Source organism: Callithrix jacchus, chromosome 10 (genome assembly GCF_049354715.1).
Source record: "Callithrix jacchus isolate 240 chromosome 10, calJac240_pri, whole genome shotgun sequence".
Classification (NCBI taxonomy): Eukaryota; Metazoa; Chordata; class Mammalia; order Primates; family Cebidae; genus Callithrix; species Callithrix jacchus.
In genome coordinates, this window is record NC_133511.1 from 96,198,749 (window position 1) to 96,217,500 (window position 18,752).

An 18,752-nucleotide genomic window follows, 5' to 3' on the forward strand; every position below is an offset into this window, starting at 1 on the left:
TTTTCCAGTTCACAAATGCTAAGAGTTTCAATACTATTACAACCATATAGTTCAACGCAATTTAAAACCTATTTTTAAAACAGTAGACTGGATTCATCTTTAATACATAGACCAAGTTTTCTATGTGTTCATATGCCACCTAGTGGGCTATGTTACATACAAAAAGTAAAACTGATCTTTCGAATTATAATCTAGCATTTTCTTCCTAAAATTTGAGGTCCAAATGACAAATCTTAGCCAGTAAAATCTCTGAATTTAAAAGGTAACATTACATATTCAGCATAGAGTCAGTTTGAAGAAGACCAAAGTTTGGAATTCCTTTTAAACATCTCATCTGGGAGATTTAAAAGGAGAGTATCAGAGAATACCTACATCAAAGGGTGTAGTTTTGAGTTACCATTGACAGTAGTGGAAAGAGAAACCGGTGAAAAATAAAAGTAGCCTATTTTATCTAAGGGGGTTGAGGTGCGTAGCAAATAGAAAAACAAGACTTCACAATCCAAAGAAGCTGACGATTTTAAAGATACATTCCATTTCACAACCTCTTGAAGGATTGGGCATTTTTAAGGCACCTCTATCCGAGGTTAAAGCAAAAACTATTTATTGACTGTCCACCGTGTGCTGACCACTAAGCTAAGGACTGAGATAAAAGAATGGGAAAGACTGAAGAGAACCCCTTCCCTACAGAAGCAGAGAGAAACTATTTCATAACATTCTGGATTTTGCCACTGAATTTTACAAGTAGTATTATGACACCGTTTTACACTTGTTTTTGTTGGTGCAATCCGAACAGAACTCATTATTCTGTTACTAAAGGGTAGCGTGATCTCAGTTAAGGTGAGTAGAGCTTAATGACTTTCCAGAGTTCTAGGACTGTTAGGAGAGCTGTAGCAGCTATGGAAGTAAACATTTTTTGTTCTTTGTTTTTATCAGACATGAGGTCTCACTATGTAGCCCAAACTGGTCTCGAACTCCTAGGCTCACGTGATCTTTCTGCCTGGACCTTCCAAAGTGCTGGGATTACAGGAGAGTGAGCCACTGCACGCAGAACTAAGGAAGCAAACTTGTTGAAGCAATTTGGTCTTTCCCCTGACTGAAAATGAGAGAAATCTTATCAGCTTGCTATCATGTGGCTTTGGGAGAATTCTTTGTATTTGCTTGGGGTTAGCATGAGAACAGATCATCTTCCATGGAGTGCTTGAATCATTTCCCATAAGGCCAGAAACAAAGCAATGAAACGAGCTTGGGACAATGAAAAGGGCCAATGTCCACCAAGTTGGAAATTCAGTGTATAACGTAACTCATACTTCTCCAGGGTTAAATGAATAAAGAGGGGAGAAGCTAGGAGACTGCACTGAACTTCCTGCTGTTCTATTGTTTTGGTTAAAGCAGTAATTGCCCTCAACTCTTTTTTGACTTCCCAAGCCACTCTCCAAAAAACACCATCAAAATTTCCAAAGCATCCAAGAAGTCTAAATAGCAACCTGAGGCTCTGAGTAAAACACATGGATTTAATCATGGAAGTTTAGGTTCAATACTTCCTACTCTCCCACAACCTACATTTGATATAGCCTTCTTCTCAGGATCCAGCAGTATAATCTCTATCAAAAAATGTTTCATGCAAGTGACAGGTACCAGAATGAGAACCCTGGCACTGCATGATATCAGATAATTTGCTGAAGGTTGGTGAAATCTTGATAAGCACTCAGGAGGAATGGCATAAAGAAGAGAGCTGATGTAGTTTTTACCTGTAGTAAGAGAAGTATAGTGAAGTGGGTAGTGTGGGAGCTCTGGTCTCAGGGCCACTCAGGTTTGAATCCCATCACTATCACTTACTAACCATGGAAATTTTGGGTGAGTGACTTAACCTCTCAAAGGCTATTCCATCATCCATAAAAAGAAAAAATGTCAGCATCTCACAAAGGTTGTTATGATTATTAAATATCAAAGGGAAAGTATCACAATGCCTGGCATATTGTCAGTCTTTAATTTCATTGAGGCAGCATTTTTATTACTACTTTTATGATTATTAATACTTATAGTAAGCTTCATTTGTTACTATATTTGCTTCTGGATGACACATCATAAAAAGGCTATATAAGTGAGAGAGAAATTAAAGAAGTTTCCAACAGATCTATCATGAAATCATGTTGCCCAAGGACTGAGTGTGAAAATTACAATCTTGGAGAAACATCACATTGGACTTCAACTGTTGACAGGCCTCTCATTTGTAAGAAAGATCAGGCTTGCTCACTGTAGCCACAGATAATAGAACAAATCAGAGTGAATAGAAATTACCAGTACCTATATCTCTGGTCGATGTAAGAAAGAATTTTCCTCAGAACTATCAGAAGGGAGAAGGACTATGTGGTAAGCTGACAAACTTCCTGTCCATGGAGATGCTTACATGTGGAAGACCAATTGCCATGGGTATTATGCTGGGAGGATACAGTTTATCCAGTGAGTATCAGATTAGGTGGTTGTCCAATGCTGGACACTGTCCAATTGTTGTCCTTCAATATTGAGATTTTCTGACTCAAGGAGAAAGAAGAAGAAAAAGACAAGAAAAAATGCCAAAAGGAAGAAATGGAGAGTGGCAGCCATCCCTGTTTCTTTTGTTTTATCGTTCCCTTCTGGGGAGTGTAGGATTTAGCAAGGGTCATCCCTAGCCCATAAAGCATCTTTGTCCATCTTCAAAAATGCAACCCCTTCTTAGCTGATGTAACATCATGTGTTCAGCACTGGACAGTGTGGGGATGTCCTTGTGAAAATTATAAAAAGAAGTTTCTTCCTCTGGACAGAGGCATCATGAGAGGACTAAAGACTAATTTTCAGCCCCCACTCACCTTCTCAATCTGCACCACTGTTATGTGGCAACACTGGCTTTACCTTTCTGGCCCTTTCAAAGTGTGTGTGTGTGTTTGTGTGTGTGTGTGTGTAGATAGTCTTTCTTCTCAGAGCATTGTTACCCAGTCAAAGATAGAGTCCAGGCACTGCTTTCCCTTTCTAAGTCAGGCAAGAGAAACTGGTGGTTGCCTTTAAGTCTTTTCCAGCTCTTAGAACTTGCTCAACTTAGGACTTGAGCAACATGATCATTACCAAGAGTATGTGCTTATGAGAAAGTAAAAATTCTGTGGAAAGCATTGTAGAATATTGGATCAGTAATGACGGATGCTTATGAGTTTTGGCTCCCAGCATACCTTTTCCTTCTTTATAGTATCCCAATTCCTACTTGCATCTATGACTGAGGTGAAGGGTAATGTTGGGGGCTGATCTTCTGCATATCTTTGCTCTCCCTGTCCTGTCATACAGCCAGGGTTTGAGCATGTGAACAGAGCCTGGTCAGTCAGGCATGATCTTCTCTCCTGAGACCTTGAATGTTGGGCTACTGGTCTGGATCCAAGATAAATAATGGGAAGTTATTCACCTGCCTGACTGCCCTGGTACCAGAGCTTTCTGTGTCTCCTGTTCTACTTCCTGCCTTCAGCTTCTTGGGCTTCTTGTTTATATGTAAGCCTTATTCTCTGGCATCCCTTCAATTCTGTAAGCCCCCTATTACCCTTCGTGTTATCTCCTAGTTGTTTTTGTTGTCAGTTGTGTAGATTTCTGTTGCTTGCAACCAAGAACTCTGAAATACCAATATTAAAGTTGGAAATAGCAGCATTTATTAATGGTATGAATGGCTCATAAATCATAAACTGCTTACTACTAAAAAGATTAAACTCTTCCCATGCTGAGATGATGTCTTGCCTCCTGGCCCAAACTCCATTCCTGCAGTAACAAAAATTATGATATTAGCTTTACATTTATTGAGCATTAATTGAGTGTTGAGCTAAGTGCTTTAATACAACATCTCACTTAATTCTCACAATTCATTCAAAATAAAAATTAAAATTATACTCATTTTATAAATAAAGAAACTGAGGCTGAGAGGGACTTCCTCAAGATTAAGGAGAAAGTGGCAGAGCCAATATTTGAACCCATGTCTGAGTCACTCTAGAAACTCTGCATATAACTGCTATGCTGTTCTGTCTCTTATTCTGCCTGACTGACTTACACCTGGGGAATATTTTAAAAATATTTTTTGCAAATGATGAAATAGTCATGATAAATCAAATAATGAGAAATTGAAAAAAAAACCACACATATACATTGTGAATTAGCTTCAGGAAAAGGCAAATTCAGCTTATTTACAGAGTAGCTGGCTGTGTCTCAGCTTTCAATATTTATGTGTTACTCTTGGGACCCCCCATTTTCCCCTGGTTTGGGTGCACAGTGCATGGGAGCAGCCATGTATTTCAGCTGGGTCTTTCCTGCCTGTTAAATATCTACTGGGCTAAGCACTCTCCAAGCTCCTAGCAAGTTCATTAGTTACCTGAAAATATCTACCTCATCTGTCATCAGCACTCAAATGGCCTGAGGGATTTTTCATTTCCACTCCATTTTCCAAACTCTTTCTAGCATTTACCTCCCACATCTGGAATCAATCCTGACCAGCAGCAAAATGCTGAATAGTCGGGCTCCTCCCAGGGCAGCCTTTCTTTCTCCCAAGGAGAGACAAGAATACGTCGCATAGGAATTAGCCATTCTCTACTAGAGAAAACTGGCAGCAGAGGCAGCTTCTGCATTCTAATTTGCTCATCTAGCCCCTTCGTCTTTACTTGTTGAAGCAAAATATTTAGTTTAACAAATGTATTCAGTCATTGGAGCTGAAAAAACACACATATTTTAAAACTAGATTTTATTTGTGTTGCAAATTGTATCTTCAAAAATATCCCAGTTCATTGTCCCTTTACCCCCTTGATAGAAAAGATTTAGACTACAATCTTAGGAAACATCGCTGACTTCCAAGCCTCGGCACCATTGCCCCACCACTGTTGCTGCAATCTCTTTCCAGAGAAAAGAGAATATCAGTTTGCCAGTGACAACTAACTCAATGCCAAGGATGATTTAGACATTTGATTTTATGTTGTTTGGGGGTTGATTTTGTTTTTGTTTCTAGATAGTGTGGGGACCAGCTTCATAGACTTCCAGAATTGCTTTCAAGGGGACAACGTTCAGATCCTCATGAAGGAAATATAGTTAATTTATTATAGATTGTTATTTTCCTTTCAGAGGGGAAGGACTGGACAGGAAAAGCTGACTTCGGGAAACTAAACTCCACACACCTTTTAACAATTATTCTTGAGAATATCTTCATGAAAATAATACCAGAAAGTAAATGGCACCAAAGCTGCTTTCTGAGAACCCCTAACAAAATATGGAAGGGATAAAGTCAATCTCTTAATTGGATGAACTGCATCTTTAAGGACAGCACATCCTGTCCTTAACTTTAAATCATCCAGAGTTTTTGTTTGCTTGTTTGTTTTAGAAGAAACAGCAATATAAAAAATCCGAAATGCCCAATATAGTGCAAGGTACAGTCGTTAGCACCTGCAGGGTGATTATCTATGCTGGCGAAGTGAAATATTACTATGGATAATAGAAACTTACAAAATAAAAGAGAGAAAAACTAATGAGAGGCAATCAGGGTGCTAGAAAGGCAGTTTCCTACAAAAGATTTCATAATTTCAGATAGTGAATAAGGTGCTTCTGCTCCCTTTAAGGTCAGTAATTGAATCATCAAGTGTTTTTAAAATACACTAAGTTGTTAACAATTTTGAAATATCTACCCTGCACCGGGCATTGTGCAAAGTCTCTTCTCAAGTTATAGCGTCCACCGTGCTCCCAGCACGTGCACCAGGCACTGTGGGGATGCAAATGAACTGCAAGAGCCTGCTCTGTCCTTTTCTTACATAACTGGGCAATGCAATGGTGAAACCCCTGAGAAAGCAAATCCAACCTCCGGATTGAGGGGATAAAAACAATGTGAACAGTAAGCTCTTTGAAAAGAAAACTGCTTCCCTATGGTAGAAAATAAGGGGGAAGGGGGCCCATGCAGGGAGCCCAGCAAGCAGAAAAGGTGGGCCGTAGGGAGTGTGATATTACACAGGAACATAATGGGCTTGACTGCATACTTGTCTAATTACTGCAGCTATTAAAATCTCTATAATTTAGATTCAGGCAGAAAAAAAATGGCTCGTATAAATGCACACACATGCTCCTGATTGGATTTTATGAATCCATTCCTCTTGATTCTAAAAGGACACCACCCTGCTGTGTACATGTGGCTGCTAAACCTGAATGACCTTCTCCCCTGGCCCTGCCCTTGCCCCCTAACTAGTGTACACTGTTACTGTAATAAGCAGTTTGGTTAGATAAGGCGATGGTTGATGGGATCATCTGTGTTGAAGCCGAATTATAATGCTTCAGTCAATGGATTTAATCTAAACCAAATGTTTTGGGATTCTGAGAGCTCCAGGAGAAGAGAAAATGTAAGTTTTATATTTGCTGAAGTTCAAACAGAGAGCAGACAGAGAGATTCCAGAAGCTCAGAGAGTGGTAGCAAAAAAAAAAAAAAAAAAAGTGTTGTTCCTCCTGAGTTCAATCAAAGGAACAAGTAGGGTACATTTTGCATTCGCCTTCTCCTTTAGTTTTCTCCTTTATGAACTTTCTTTTCTCTTGACATATTATCTGTTTAATGCCAAAGTGAACTTGATACAGTAAGTACTTAGCACGTGGCAGGTGCTCAAAGACACTTCTGGAATAAACAATAAATAAGTGGGCAATGGTTAGTGTAGGGGTTTAGCGTCCACGCTGTTAGTCTCAGACTTCTTAGCCATGAGACAAGGCAAATATGCCTAACATCAGGGCCTCAGTTTCCAGATATGCAAAGTGGAGCTAATACTAGTTGTGCAGATTAAACAGGTCAATGCATCTAAGTACCAGCACAGTGTCTGATACATAGATGGTAGCTTCCTAGCTAACCTTCATTAGCTTTTGCACCTGTGTTCTTACCTACCAGCTAAGACTTCCCCTCCTGAGAACCCTGGCCATTTCCTTTTAACCGGTCTTTCCCGCACCCTTCTTTGTTTTAGTTAAATATGGGATTTAAGCCTAAAACTTAGGCCACTTCTTTGAGAATTCCTCATTTCCTGGGTACTTCCCATATATAAATGGGATAAATGCACTAATAAACTTGTGTGTTTTTCTCTTGTCTGTCTGTCTCTTGTCAGTGGTCTGTCCCAGCTAAGTATGCAGAAGGGTTGTGAAAAAGTTATTTTTCTTCCCCTACAGTACATATGGCTAATTTTGAAGACTACTACTTTCATTAAAAACACAGAAAAAGTGCTTATCCATGCTTCATTTTATCTAATGCTAAAAATAACTTTTGGAGGCTGAAGAGAAATATTACTATTCTCATTCAACAAGTAAAAAAATAGTTATGTCCCATAGATAGTGAGAATCAAGCCAGAGTTGAAACTCAACTCTATATTTGATATTCAACAAAGGTTTAATGAGCACCTACTGTGTTTCAAGCACCATGCTGGGTTCTGGGAACAAAACAGTGGACAGATAGAGCAGTCTTGAAGGGTATCTTCCTGCTCCTAGTCTAGTGCTCTTAATAATCTGAGAATTAGCCAATGACAGTGACATTAATTCAAAATCCAATACGTTTTTTCATATCAAAATTTAATAGCTTTAAGGAGGTTTCTAAATACCTTAAAAAGAATCGGAAGGCACTTTGTGCAGGATTTATGACTGAAACTATAGTAAACAGTGACTAAATTAACAGAAGTATAGTTGTAACATGACTTAGGAATAAAATAATTGGAAAGTCATCTAAACACTTGGCAACATCACCATCTTACATAAGAGATAAATGCACTAAAAGTGCAGCAGTGAAGATAGCTATGGGTTTCAACCCAAGGTGCCCCATTTTTGTATCACCGAACAGCCAGGATTTCCATGCAGGCTCTGTGCATTCACAGGCCACTCCTCTGCTTTCAGTCCCCAACTGCCAGGCCTATCGGTGTTCCCTATTATTCTCCTGACAGACAAAAGGAAAGTAGCATGTATTACTTCTGCTACATGCTACTAGGAGCCAGCAAAATGGCTTTGTGATTGTGAGACATGTCGACTTAATTAGCTTTTTTCCTTCCAGGTAATAAGGGTTTTCTCCAAGGAATGACCAAAATTAACAACACAGTTTGAGGAAGTTTATATTTCTTTCTCTTTTCCCACTTAAGATTCCTAGATGCAAAAATCACACCCACGGATGCTAAGAAATCTACATGGTTTATTATTTTTGAATTTAACAAAATAAGATATTACCACAGTGAAAGTTAGAATCGCTTCATCTGACGTGTATTTAGAAACTGTCCATTTGAGAAGTACGGATTAAGTGTCCTTCAGACTTTAAAGATTAAGGAGATGAGAAGTATCCTCTCTTTTACCAGAACTTTTTTATTTGGAAAGTTCATCCACAGTTCTGGGAACCCCCAAATATAGCATGAAGAAACATTTTTTGTACACACGCATTTTGTGAGGTTATGGCTTTCCAAAAGATTCTTAAGGGAAGACATAAATCAAATCAGCTTGAGAACCGCTTCATCATTGTCTGTCAAAGTCTCAAATGTTGTCAATTCATATATAAGTAATTTCACATAATTTTTGGATGTTTCTTCAAACTTGGGATTTGAAACCAAAATTTATAATCATCAGAGATACATTTTAAGGATATGTCTAGTTTATACTATGACATTTCTTTCATTTGCACAATTTGAGAAGTGTTTCTTGCCTCTGAAAAGCAGAATGAACTTTCCAAGGATAACTCCACTTAATTTGACTCTGAGGATTGTAGTTCCTGAACAGCTGACTGAAATAAAATTCCACAAAGCAGATCCTCTATTCCCATTTTACTGCTGTAATTTAGGTTTGTGGCCCAAGCCAAGAGTACAAGGATTGAACCCCGTGTCCCATCATGTTGCTGTGGGGTAGGACTGATGAGTTTTATCAGTGAGCCTTTGTGGGTAGAGCTCCATCCAACTAAATAAAACTAAGAGTCTCCCTGCCTCCTCGGCACTTCTCATCCTGTTGGGGAGACAAAACATGCATTCAATGCATGTGCATTTTTTTCCAAGAGGCCATACTATAAACTAGAAAATCTTGAGAACGTATACAGATTTCACTAGCATTCAAAATGTCCATGGCTAACGATGTTCTGGATTATGGTATGTCTTACTATGAATTTATGGATATATTGTCTGATTTGTCAATGTTCATTCTTCAAAATATGCCCATTGAAAAAAACTGAGTTTTTTTGGAGGATAAATTTTATGACTAAATTTTTTAATATACCACGCAGGATTCTTATTTAGAAGATTTGCCAAATTTAGAGTCTTCAGTGATCTAAATAATTGACCTTCCTGTCACAGTCTTCCATTTACAAGTAGGTGAAGAAAGTTTTTTTTTCTGTAAGGTAGACAGAGAAAAAAAACTATATATATATATGTATATATATATACGTATATATATGTATGTATATATATATATATGTACATGCATTTATATACACACGTAGTAGGAAGTTCAGTACAATTTGCTATTTTAAAAAATTATTAGAATAGGTGCATTAAAGCTTGATAGGGTTTGTAAAATTTATAGAGGCATCCCCTTCAAGGCCTGATGTGAGTTATGAAATCTAATTTTGTTTTCATAGCTCTGTGATAAAATTTTATCAATGTTATAAAAGGGGTCTTTACTATGACTGACCGGAAATCTGAACTATCTGGCCAGGCAATAAAAACACATTCCTTAGCTGCAAAGTGTCAGACAAGCAAGGTTTAACTAAAATTGATCGATAAGTCTTCCTTTTACAGTTGAGTGCATTCACTTTACCTCATAGGATAATAGTTTTTTTAATGGTTTTTCCATTAATATCAGACATCAGTGTTAGTAAGGAACAAGAAAGACATAAAAGAGAGAGAGAGGCCATCAAGAAAGAATGTTGCAGTCTTTAATGGTAGGGCACTTGTGCTATGACAAAGGCTTGTGTGGGTGAGGTCTGGGGATTTTTGTTACTGATTATTACGGGTTGAATTGCATTCCTCCAAAATGCACATGTCAAAATCCTAACCCCAGCACCTCAGGATGTGATCTTATTTGGAAATAAGATCACTGCAGATGTCATTAGGTAAGATGAAGTCACACTAGAGTAGGGTAGGCCCTAATACAACATCACTGATGTCCTTATAGCAATAGGAAAATTTGGACTCAAGGACACAGGAAGAATGTCACATAAATATGAAGGCAGGGATCGAAATGATGCTTCTACAACCCAAGAAATGCCAAAAGAGTGACAGCTTTTCTTAGTCTGTTCGGGTTTCTATCATGAAATAACTTAGACTGGGTAGCGTAGGGACAATAAAAATTTATTTCTCACAATTCTGGAGCCTGGGAAGTCCATGATTGAGGTGTCAGCAGATTTGGTGTCTACTGAGGGCTTGCTTCCTGGTTCATATATTGCCTGCTGCCAGTGGTGCCTTCTTGCTGTGTCCTCACATAGTGGAAGGCGCATGGCAGCTCTCATGGGCTTATTTTGTAAGGGCACTAATTCCATTCATGAGGCTACTGCCCTCGTGACCTAATTAGCCCCTAAAGGTCTCAGCACTTACTACTATCACATTGGGGATTGGGTTTCAACATATGAATTTCAGAGGGACACAAACATTCAGTCCATAGCACCAGCAAACCACCAGAAGCTAAGGAGAGGGATTGCACAGATTCTTCCTCATAGCCCTCAGAAGGAATCAGTACTGCTTACACCTTGATTTTGGACTTCTGGTCTCCAGAACTGTGAGACGATATGCTTCTGTTGTTTAAGATACCCATCTTGTGGTACTTCACTATGGCCTCTACTGTGGTCTGAATACGTCTTCCAAAATTCATGTTCTGTAAGCTGAATCCCTAATGCAGCAGTGTTGGGACGTGGGGCATTTTGAGAGGTATTTGGGTCATGAGGGATATACTCTCACAAATGGATTAATGCTGCTATGAAAAGGGCACGTGGGAGTGGATTTGCTTTCTCTTCCCTTCCACCTTCTGCCCTGTGGGGAAGCAGTAAGAAGACGCTCACCTAACACCAGTGCCTTGATTGTGATCTTGGACTTCCCAGCCTCCAGAACTGTGAGAAATAGATTGCTATTCTCCCACCTTGGGTTGGGCATACAAACATAACTTACCTTGCCTAACTCAATTGTCATCAGGAAAATAATTCAAATAAGCAGCAACTCAACCATAAAATGATCACTTCAGGGTATCTAGGGAGCTCATTTTCAGAACTGCCAAGACCATATCTAACATTTCTATTGCACTGAAAACTTACAAGGGGTTTCTAGGGTACCTAAATGGAAACAGCAGGTTTTGAGGGTAGGCAGATTTGGGTACAGATCCCAGCTCTGCCACTTATTAGCTGGCACCTTTGGCAAAGGTATTTCACTTCGTAAAAGCCCAGCTTTCCCATCTGTAAAATGTAAAAGTAGTAAAAGAAATATCTACTTCATAGGGTGGTTGTGAACACTGATTCAGAGAGACAACATCTATGTAAAAGTTCAATATGGAGCCTGGTACAGACAGACACTCTAAAAATGGTGGTGCCTTTCTCCTTCCATGTTAATGATCTTATTTGAGTCTTATACCAAGCAACTTTCCCAAGAGTGCAGGAAGGCAAGATTCAAGCCAGGCCTATGCCTCCAAGCCCAGGAATCTTTCCCTGGAAGGAGCCACCTCCACACCTTGGCTACCACAAAGTCATGCTATGACTGCCCTCTGTTGCTCTAGTGAGATTTAAATTGGGCTTATGAAGGTGAAGTGGCCCTTTATGCAGATCCTGGTGAGCACCTGTAGAAAGTCCCTACTAGGCAGACGATGAAATTCTAGGAATCAGCTGGAAGAGAAAGAGAGGGGAAGAAAAAGTCATATCTGCCTAATCGTATCTTATTACTGAATTAGAATCAGACTTTTAAAGTTGGATGCAACTTTAAAGATAAAAAATCTGCTCTTTTCATTTTCTAGAAGAGGATGTGGCAGGTTATACAGTACCTCAGCCAGTTAGCATCAAGTTGGATGATCTCATGAATCCCAGTCCAATGTTCTTTCCATTCTAATTAGTGTTCTAAATACCCACAATGTTAGCTCAAGAATGGAAGAACCAGAAGAGATCCAAGGATATGTAAAATAGTCTCAGAATAAGTCTTTGTCATTGAAGAGAAACGTGGCTTTAGTAGAATCAAGATGCTTCCTAACTGATTGTTAGACCAAGACAAAGTGAAGGTTTCAAAATGGTGCTATCACTGCAATTTAGTAGAGTGGGAGGGGTGCATCAGTGCTCTTTCATATCTGCTCTTTTTTTTTTTTAGAGGAAATCTTGCTCTATCACCCAGGCTGAGGTGCAGTGGCACGATCTCAGCTCACTTGGCAGCCTCCACCTCCCAAGTTCCAGCAATTCTCCTGCCTCAGCCTCCCAGGTAGCCGGGATTATGGGCATATGCCATTATATCTGGCTGATCTTTGTATTTTTTAGTAGAGATGGGCTTTCACCATGTTGCCCTGGCTGGTCTCCAACTCCTCACCTCAGATGATCTGCCTGCCTCAGCTTCCCAAAGTGCTAGGATTACAGGTGTGAGCCACTCGGCCAGGATCATACCTGCTCTTTAGAAAGGGTGAAGTTTGCTCATCTGCGCCTGCAGCACCCAGGAGCTCCTGAAAGAGCTCATGGTCATTTTAGAGTGGAGAGAGGACATAAGAAGCAGTGACTCTTGTTTGGAAATCTTCTAAATTGGCTGATTCCCATTTACATGCTGTTTCTGGCAGCAGAGATCAGTCTGGGTCACCTCTATGCCACTGAGTAAATATGCTCAAAATTATTACTATTTCAGACAAATGTTTAACTGTTCTCAGATTATCTATGACACCACAGGCCAAAGTCACAGCAATCTAAACTGGGAGTGAGTTTACTTTACTTCGTGATTTATGGAATGAGAATTCTGGGTGCTCTGTGGGACTAATTTAATACGAAACATTCAGATGTCTGTCTTATAATGCCATTCATCTTTCCTTAGCCTGCCTGCACCAGGGAGCATGTGGTTCAGAGAGCAGCCTCTCCCTCCTCAGCCACAAATCATCACACTTGTGAAAGGGGGTGACATGTCTTCCTTTCTAAGCCAGGCTGCCTGCAACAAGAGGGTCTGTCTGGGCTTTGATGGAAGAAAAGTGTTTTTCACTCTATCAGGCTGTTGGAGTGTTTTGAAAGGTACAGTTAGCAAAGTAGGGTTCATAATCAACATTGCTTTGGGCTGCCTTTTGGTGAAGGTAACTTAGTCTACACTGTCTTGACAACAAGTGCAGGTGTGATTCAGGGTCGTACTTATATTTGAAAAGCAGATATTTCAGTGCATGGTTAAAAAGGAACAAAAATAAAACTTTTTAAGCCAACAAGTTAGCCTAAGTCTCACATTTATCCAACAAATATTTGTGAATGCCTCCTATGTAGTAAGGGCTATTCAGGCACTGGGAACGCAATTCTGAACACCCTACTTTCAAGGAGTTTGCAGATCAGTGTGAGAAAGGGCATTTCCACAGTGGTAAGTCCTACAATCAGGGTGAGCAACAGGCACAGGGAAAGCACATGGAAGGAAGTTCCCCACACAGTCATACAAATGACATGAGAAAGCTGCAGGAAGAAAATGTGCAAAATCAAGAAAGTAAGAGAGAATATACAATCTTGGGGAAGGGGGAAAAGTTTAGAATGGGCAGAGTGCAGAATGCTGTGAGCAAAGGGCTGAGAAGCCAGATTGCAGAGCCAGGGAGCTCTGGATTCCAAAGGCCTTAGGCACATGGGAAGGAGATTGTCCTTCATTTTGATGGCAACAGGGGGTCATTTAAGCTCTTTAAGCAAGGAAGTGACATGATATGATTCTTATTCTAGAAAGAACATTCTGGCTACAACTTTGATAAAGAATTTGATCTCAGCAAGGCTCCAGGGGTGGAGTGTGCAATGACTAGCCGGAAAATTAGAGGTATTATCTCAGTGAGTGATGGCAGTGGTCTGAAGTCAGATAGGTAAGTAAACAACTTCGAAGTACTTACAAATCCTATAAATGAATCCCACTTTACTCATATTAACAGTTGTATGTTTGTGCAAATAGAAATCAACCTCTGCTGTCAAGTCATTTCCTGAATGAGGCAGAGTCCTGCTGACCCTGGTATGTGCTGCCACTGCCATGTGAAAACTCTCTGAGAAGCCTCTTGAAGACACAGCTTTGGTTAAATGTATGGATGTGGCCCATATCAAACTTCCCATGAGAACAGGGTGTTATCTAGTGGATAATACTGCTCCAGGGATGTCCTAGAGAATACGAGGATTTGCAACTCAAAACACAGCAGAACACTGTCACATCCAGTGAGCAGAGCTCACATTTTAACACTAGGAAAGCTGTTTTTGTTTTTTTTTTAATTTTTTATTGGATTTTAGGTTTTGGGGTACATGAGCAGAGCATGCAAGACAGTTGCGTAGGTACACACATGGCAGTGTGCTTTGCTTTTCTTCTCCCCTTCACCCACATTTGGCATTTCTCCCCAGGCTATCCCTCCCCACCTCCCCCTCCCACTGGCCCTCCCCTTTTCCCCCCAATAGACCCCTGTGTTTAGTACTCCCCTTTCTGTGTCCATGTGTTCTCATTTGTCATCACACGCCTATGAGTGAGAATATGCGGTGTTTCATTTTCTGTTCTTGTGTCAGTTTGCTGAGGATGACGTTCTCCAGATTCATCCATGTCCCTGCAAACGACACAAACTCACCATTTCTGATTGCTGCGTAATATTCCATGGTGTATATGTGCCACATTTTTCCAATCCAGTCTATTATCAATGGGCATTTGGGTTGATTCCAGGTCTTTGCTATTGTAAACAGTGCTGCAATGAACATTCGTGTACATGTGTCCTTATAGTAGAACGATTTATAGTCTTTTGGATATATACCCAGTAATGGGATTGCTGGGTCAAATGGAATTTCTATTTCTAAGGCCTTGAGGAATCGCCACACTGTCTTCCGCAATGGTTGAACTAATTTACACTCCCACCAACAGTGTAAAAGTGTTCCTTTTTCTCCACATCCTCTCCAGCATCTGTTGTCTCCAGATTTTTTAATGATCGCCATTCTAACTGGTGTGAGATGGTATCTCAATGTGGTTTTGATTTGCATCTCTCTGATGACCAGTGACGATGAGCATTTTTTCATATGATTGTTGGCCTCATATATGTCTTCTTTCGTAAAGTATCTGTTCATATCCTTTTCCCACTTTTGAATGGGCTTGTTTGTTTTTTTCCTGTAAATCTGTTTGAGTTCTTTGTAAATTCTGGATATCAGCCCTTTGTCAGATGGGTAGATTGCGAAAATTTTTTCCCATTCTGTTGGTTGCCGATCCACTCTAGTGACTGTTTCTTTTGCCGTGCAGAAGCTGTGGAGTTTGATTAGGTCCCATTTGTCTATTTTGGCTTTTGTTGCCAATGCTTTTGGTGTTTTGTTCATGAAGTCCTTGCCTACTCCTATGCTAAAAACCCTCAATAAACTCGGTATCGATGGAACGTATCTCAAAGTAATAAAAGCTATTTAGGACAAACCAACAGCCAATATCATACTGAATGGGCAAAAACTGGAAGCATTCCCTTTGAAATCTGGCACTAGACAAGGATGCCCTCTTTCACCACTCCTATTCAATATAGTACTGGAAGTTCTAGCCAGAGCAATCAGGCAAGAAAAAGAAATAAAGGGTATTCAAATAGGAAAGGTGGAAGCCAAATTGTCTCTATTTGCAGACGACATGATAGTATACCTAGAAGACCCCATTGCCTCAGCCCAAAAACTCCTGAAACTGATAAGCAACTTCAGCAAAGTCTCAGGATATAAAATCAATGTGCAAAAATCACAAGCATTCGTCTACACCAATAACAGACTTAAAGAAAGCCGAATCAAGAACGAACTGCCATTCGCAATTGCTACAAAAAGAATAAAATACCTTGGAATACAACTCACAAGGAATGTAAGGGACCTCTGCAAGGAGAACTACAAACCACTGCTCAACGAAATCAGAGAGGACACAAACAGATGGAGAAACATTCCATGTTCATGGTTAGGAAGAATTAATATCATGAAAATGGCTATACTGCCCAATGTAATTTACAGAATCAACGCTATCCCCATCAAGCTACCATTGACTTTCTTCACAGAACTGGAAAAAACCACCATGAACTTCATATGGAACCAAAAGAGAGCCCGCATAGCCAAGTCAATTCTAAGCAAAAAGAACACAGCGGGGGGCATCACACTACCGGATTTCAAACTATACTACAAGGCTACAGTAATCAAAACAGCATGGTACTGGTACCAAAACAGAGATATAGACCAATGGAACAAAACAGAGGCACCGGAGGCAACACAACATACATACAACTATACAATCTTTGATAAACCCGACAAAAACAAGCAATGGGGAAAGGATTCCATGTTTAACAAATGGTGTTGGGGAAACTGGCTAGCCATGTGCAGAAAGCAGAAACTGGACCCCTTCCTGACACCTTACACTAAAATTAACTCCAGATGGATTAAAGACTTAAACATAAGACCTGGCACGATAAAAACCCTAGAAGGAAATCTAGGAAAGCTGTTATCAAGTGTGTCGTTTGAGAGTGAGGTGGTGGAAGAGACAGTCGTAAAAATAAAAATCTACAATGGGATTTATCCTAGCAAAATGACTACATTAATAAAGAGGTAAGGAAAGTCTGATAAAAAGGGTTTGACATTGGAATTGATTTGAAAAAATTTCAATCAGAGCCAATCAGAGCATATCTTGAGTTTTGCCACTCTCTGCAAGATCCACTTCTTTGGACAGACTCGAGCATGTACAGAAGTAATACTTAAGATCTCAAATGTTGTTCATCTTGATATTGTCATCAAAGTTGTAGATTCTAGCCTCAATTTTGTATTGGCTGCTTAGAAAATATCATCAAGGTCACCCCACCAAAGTCAGTTTTAAGTGTATACCCAAGGACAAGCCTTTCACTGACTGATTAGGAATAGTGACAGCCTAGCTGATTCCATTGCTAATTTCGTTCCTCGGTGGTAAAGGAAGAAAAGAACCATAACAATGGCAGAAATACATGTCTATGCAAACAATGCCATGTCCACAGCTTCCTAAGGAAAGATCAGTCCACACTGTTCCATACACAGGAAAACTGTGCTTTGCATCATGTATCCCTCACATCCTAATCTAAAGGAACGAGTAAAAGCCATCCATTCAATCATCTGTTAGAAAACACAGAAAAAGTAGTTCAGATGGTATGGTGACCCTGGAGCCAAAAGAAATATAAAGAGAAGGCATTAAAAAATATAAACAGAAACTATGAAGCAACAGAAGCCATAAGTAGGCAAGTGCCATATCTTAGCGTACAACAGAAGAGCCCTTGGAGAAGTAGAAAATTCACATGAGGATCAGGAAGCACAGAGAAATGGGGAAGTCAAGAACAGGAATGGCAGACTACTTGGGTGGCCACTGGGACCCAGAGAGGCATGAGTCTTGAACAGAGGCCACCATGAAGCCTGTTTGCTGGGCTTTCCAGTGCTTCCTCACTTCCTTGTTAATTCTCCCAACAAACCTCCATCACCAGAGGCAAACTAAGTGAGTCTATGTAACTTGTAACTTGAACAAGCTTAACGTAATACACAATGTCTAGTCTAACATTCACATTTGTTTTCTACTGGCTTCCCACTGCCCTGTCTATCTATCATCTAGCTATCTATCATCTATCTAATCTATCAACTATCTAACTTTCTTTCTATATAGCACTGATATTATTCCAGGTTGATATATCAAGCACTGATATTATTCACATAACCTTTAAAAATAGCAAGATTTTTTCAAGGCAGCTTAATTAACATGGAGAGCTTCATCATCTCAAACTCACTTGTTTAGCCTTCTAATGTCTGGGTCCCAGTTATAATCTCTGGGTGGTTAGCTCTGACTCAAGAACATTTCCATCATTTCTTAAGGGAATTATGGAGATAAAACATGAGTACACTTAGTGTATTAAATACACTGATACACACACACACACACACAAACACACACACACACATATATATACATACCTATATGCATATATATACATATACATATATTGCAGTGGGAAGCCAGTAAAGAGAACCAATGTGAATGTTGGACTAGATATTGTGTATTACATTAAACTTGTTCAAGTTATATATATAAAGTCCACTTTTATATATATAACCTCCCAACTCCATAGCACTACTACAAGGCCCTCACAACCAAGTTCATGCCTGCCCCTCCAAGCTCATCTCAAGCCTGGTACTCCAACATTCTAGGCCTATCCAAGCAGTCACAACTATTGCATTCACCTTTGCATGCCCAGCACCTAGATCAGTCCTGGTGCTTTGTTTTTTTTTTAGTGAATTAGTTATTTTAATGAAAGTAGCCATGAAGTACTTTAAATATAGCTAGTCTGAACTGAGATGTGCTGTAAGTGTAAAATACACACAGGCTATGGGGACCTTAGAACAATAACAAACAAGGAACTATGCCTCGATAGTTTTACATTGATGATATGTTGAAATGCTAATACTTTGGATATACTGAGTTGAATAAAACATAGTATGAGAATGTATTTGACAGATTCATATTTACCTTTTTTAAAAATGTGGCTACTAGAAAATTTCCAACGACCCATGTGGCTCTTGTGATCTTTCTGTTAGACAGTGGCTACTTTAGACCTTCCTTCAGTAGCTTGAGCGTGCCACA

General features: G+C 39.7%; 1 long non-coding RNA gene across 7 annotated transcripts in view; it reads left to right on the forward strand.

Moving 5' to 3' along the window:
- LOC108593833 (uncharacterized) overlaps positions 1–18,752 on the forward strand; it is a 172,784-nt gene that overhangs the window by 121,220 nt on the left and 32,812 nt on the right. For 4 of the 7 annotated variants that reach the window (XR_004730891.3, XR_004730890.3, XR_004730888.3 and 1 more), the window contains one exon: positions 13,868–14,001. The exons of the other annotated variants lie outside the window; for them this stretch is intronic. This is a non-coding gene — a long non-coding RNA (uncharacterized LOC108593833). The remainder of the gene's footprint in view (positions 1–13,867; positions 14,002–18,752) is intronic. 7 annotated transcript variants of the gene reach the window in all.